Consider the following 5,161-nt stretch of genomic DNA (forward strand, 5'->3'; position numbering starts at 1 on the left):
AGAAAGCTTTTTCCCCATGTTTTCTACCAGTAGTTTTACACATTTAAGTCTTTAATTCATTTTTAGGTAATTTTAGTATATGGTGTGAGGTAACGGTCCAATTTCATTCATCTGCATATGGATAACCAGTTTTACAAACACCATTTATTAAAGAGACTGTCTTTTTACTATTGTATGAGCTTGGCACCTTTGTCAAAGATCACTTGACCATAAATGCATGGATTTATTTCTGGCCTTTGTGTTATGTTCTATTAGTCTATGGATCTGTTTTCATGCCAGTACCGTGCTGTTTTAATTGCTACAGGTTTGCAGTATATTTTGGCTTCAGGAAGTGTGATGCTTTCAGCTTTGTTATTTCTCAAGCTTGCTTTGGCTATTTGGGGTCTTTTGTAGTTCCATACAAATTTTAGGATTATTTTTTCTGTTTCTGTGGAAAATGCCATTGGAATTTTAATAGCAATTGCATTGAATCTGTAGATTGATTTGGGTGGTATGGACATTTTAACAACATTAATTCTTCTAATCCATGAGCGTGGAATATCTTTCTATTTATTTCTGTCTTTTTCAATTTCTTTCATCAGTGTGTTATAATTTTTAGTGTACATCTTTTACCTCCTTGGTTAAATTTATTCCTAAGTATTTTATTATTTTTAATGCTATTGTAAATCAGATTGTTTTCTTAATATCGTTTTCCGATAATTCATTGTCACTGTATAGAAATGCAACTGATTTTTATATGTTGAGTTTTGTCTCCTGCAACTTGACTCAATTTGTTTATTAGTTCTAAGAGTTTTTTGGTGGAGTCTTTAAGAAACTGTCATCTGCAAACAGACAATTTTACTTCTTCCTTTCCAATTTGGATGCCTTTTCTTTCACTTCACTCTTCTTTCCCCACGAGGCAGGTGTCTCTCTATACACTGCACTGCTTGGGCTTAGGGGATGGATGACATGGGTAAACGTGAAACTGTTGTTCTTACTCTCTTCAATGCATCTTTTCTTATCTCTGTACTGGGTTTCAGTGGAAATCCAGAAGTATTTACCAATCTGTAATCTCTCACCTGGAATCCTTAGCACTTGTGAAGGTATTTTCATTTGTGGATAGTTGTTCAAGCTGACATTTCTATGAGAGGACAAGCTCTGGAAACTCCAATTCCACCATCTTGCTGATGTCCTCGTGGAAGTATCCTTTTATTGCTATTTTGCTGAGTGTATTTTATTTTACAAATGTTTCTGTAAGATTAATATTGCTTACTCTTTAAGCTGACAAAATTCACTAGCAAAGCTGTCCAGGTTGCAGTAATGTCCCCTTTCATTCCTGAAATGTTCAATCTGTGCTTTCACTTTTTGTTTGTTTGTTTATTTCAGTAACATTGGTTTATAACATTGTATAAATTTCAGGTGTACATCATTATACTTCTATTTCTGCATAGATTACACCATGTTCACCACTCAAATACTAATTACAACCCATCACCACACACATGTGCCGAATTATCCCTTTCACCCTCCTCCCTCCCCTTTTCCCCTCTAGTAACCACCAATCCAATCTCTGTCTCTCTGTATTTGTTTGTTGTTGTTATTATCTACTACTTAATGAAGGAAATCATACGGTATTTGACCTTCTCTCTCTGACTTATTTCACTTTGCATAATACCCTCAATGTCCATCCATGTTGTCACAAAGGGCTGGATTTCATCATTTCTTATGGTTGAGTAGTATTCCATTGTGTATATATACGACATCTTCTTTATCCATTCTTCCCTTGATGGGCACTTAGGTTGCTTTTTTTTCTTAATCACTTAGCTGGAGGTTCACCAATTTTATTAATCTTTTCAAATAGCCAACTTCTGGCTTTGTTCATTTCTCTATTATTTTTTATTTTGTTTTCTAATTCATTTATTTCTGCTCTTTATTATTTCCTTCTACTTACTTTGAGATACTTTGTTCTTCTTTTTCTAGCTTCTTTAGTTGAAATCTTAGGTAAGTGACTTAAAAACGTTCCTCTTTCTTACTATAATCATTTAAAACTATTCTTTTCTGTCTAAACACTGCTTTACCTGCATCCCATTAATTTTGACATCTTCTATTTACAGGATCATTCAGTTCAAAACCTGTTTCTGCTTCCCTTGTGATTTCTTCTTTGACACATATTGTTTATTTAGGGGTATATTGATTAATTTACAAATATTTTGAAATTTTCTATTTATTATTTTGATATTCATTTAAAATTTCATTCTGTTGTGGTCAGAAAGCATTCTCTGTATATTTTCAGTGTTTTGAAATTTATTGAGACTTGTTTTATGAGCAAGCATATCTCTATCTTGGTGAATGTTCCATACTCACTTGAAAAAAAATGTTATTCTGCAATTGTTGAATCATGTTTTATAAATGTCAATGGACGAATTTGTTTGATAGTGTTTTTCAATTTTCTAAATGCATACTGAATGTTTGTTTACTTCCCCTACCAATTACTGAAGGTGGGTGTTAAAAATCTCCAGATAGGATAAATTTGTCTATTTTCCCTTTAGTTATGCCTAATTTTTGCTTCTTGGATTTAAAGCTATGCTATTAGCTGAATATACATCTAAATGTTATTTCAATATTTTCTTGATGATTTGACCTTTTTATCATTTATCTCTGGCAATACTCTAATTCTTGTATTTAATTTGCCTGTTATTAATATAGCCATTCCAACTTTCATTTAGTCTTTGATTTTTTTATATCTTTCTCCATCCTTTTACTTTCAACCAATCTGTATCTTTGTCCAAAGTGTATTTCTTAAAAGAAGATGAAGTTGGGTCTTCCATTTTTTATCCAGTCTGACAAACTCTGTCTTTCATTTGGAGTTTTTAGACTATTTATATTTTTATTCCTTTTCTTTATTGTGAAATTTTTGTTATATATTATTGTTTGTCAGTCACCATATAAATGCATCCCTCCACCCCTTGTGCCCACCCGCCACCTCCCTTGCCCCTGGTAACCACCAAACAGTTCTATCTGTCTGTGTGTTTGTTTAACTTCCATATATGAGTGAAATCATGCAGTGTTTGGCTTTCTCTTTCTGGCTTATTTCTTAACATAATACCCCCCGGGTCCATCCATGTTGTTGCAAATGGGACAATTTTCTCTTTTTTTATGGCTAAGTAGTATTCCATGGTATATATAGACCACATCTTCTTTATCCAATCAGCAGTCGAGGGACATGTGTTGCTTCCATGTCTTGGCTATAGTGAATAATGCTGCGATGAACATAGGGGTGCATAAGCCTCTTTGGATTGTTGATTTCAGGTTGGTTGGGTAGATACCCAGTAGTGGGATAGCTGGATCATAAGGTATTTCTATTTTTAATTTTTTGAGGAATTTCCATACTGTTTTCCATAGAGGCTGTGCCACTTTGCATTCCCACCAGCAGTGAATTTGGATTCCCATTTCTCCATAGCCTCTCCAACATTTGTTGTTTTTTGTCTTGGTGATTATAGCCATTCCAAGGGGTGTAAGGCGATTATCTTAGTGTTGTTTTGATTTGCGTTTCCCTGATGATTTGTGTTGTTGAGCATCTTTTCGTGTGCCTATTGGCCATCTGTATCTTCTTTGGAGAAGTGTCTGTTCATTTCCTTTGCCCATTTTTTGATCCAGTTGTTTGTTTTTTTATTGTTCAGTTGCATGAGTTCATTATATATTATGGAGATTAATCACTTGTTGGCTATATGGTTTGCAAATATTTTTTCCCAGCTGGTGCGTTGCCTATTCATTTTGATCATGGTTTCATTTGCCTTGTAGAAGCTCTTTACTCTGATGAAGTCCTGCTTGTTTATTTTTTCTTTTGTTTCCCTTGTCTGAGCAGACATAGAAATGGAAAATATGCCTTTATGGCTGATGACGAATAGTGTACTGCCTATATTTTCCTCTAGGAGTTTTATAGTTTCAAGTCTCACCTTTAGGTCTTCGATCAATTTTGAGTTAATTTTTGTGTATGGTGAAAGAAGATGGTCTACTTTCATTCTTTTGCAAGCAGCTGTCCAGTTTTCCCAACACATTTTACTGAAGAGACTTTCCTTTCTCCATTGTATGTTCTTAGCTCCCTTGTCAAAGATTAGCTGTCCGTAGATGTGAGATTTTATTTCTGGGGTTTCAAATCTGTTCCATTGATCTGCATGTCTGTTTTTGTACCAGTCCTATGCTGTTTTAATACTATCACTTTGTAGTATGTTTTGAAGTCAGGGATTATGATGTCTCCAGATTTGTTCTTTTTTCTCGGGATTGCTTTAACTATTCGGGGTCTTTTGTTGCCCCAAGTGAATTTTAGTATTTTTTGTTCTACTTCCATGAAGAATGTCCTTGGGATTGCATTGAATCTGTAGATTGCTTTAGGTGGTATGGACATTTTAACTATGTTTATTCTGCCAATCCATGTGCGTGGAATATTTTTCCACTTATTTATGTCATCATAGATTTCACTCAATAATGTCTTACAGTTTTCATTGTAGAAGTCTTTCACTTCCTTGGTTAAATTTATTCCTAGATATTTTATTCTTTTTGTTGCAATTATAAATGGATTGTCATCTTGAGTTCTCTTTCTGTTAGTTCATTGTTGGTATATAGAAATGCAACTGATTTCCGTAAGTTGATTCTGTACCCTGCAACTTTGCTGTAAGTTTTGATTACTTCTAATAGTTTTCCAACGGATTCTTTAGAGTTTTCTATATATAAGACCATGTCATCTGCAAACAGCAAGAGTTTCACTTCTTCTTTGCCTATTTGGATTCCTTTTATTCCTTTTTCTTGTCTAATTGCTCTGGCCAGAACCTCCAGTACTGTGTTGAATAAGAGTGGCGAGAGTGGGCACCCTTGTCTTGTTCCTATTTTCAGAGGATGGCTTTCAGTTTTTCCCCATTGAGTATGATGTTGGCTGTGGATTTGTCATATTTGGCCCTTATTGTGTTAAGGTATGTTCCTTCTATCCGTTTTGTTGAGAGTTTTTATCATAAATAGATGTTGGATCTTGTCAAATGCCTTCTCTGCGTCTATTGAGATGATTATATGGTTTTTATTCCTCGTTTTGTTAATGTGGTGTATCACATTGATTGATTCATGGATGTTGAACCATCCCTGTGTCCCTGGTATAAGTCCCACTTGGTCATGGTGTATGATCCTTTTAATG

This window comes from Diceros bicornis, chromosome 28 (assembly GCF_020826845.1).
Source record: "Diceros bicornis minor isolate mBicDic1 chromosome 28, mDicBic1.mat.cur, whole genome shotgun sequence".
Lineage (NCBI taxonomy): Eukaryota > Metazoa > Chordata > Mammalia > Perissodactyla > Rhinocerotidae > Diceros > Diceros bicornis.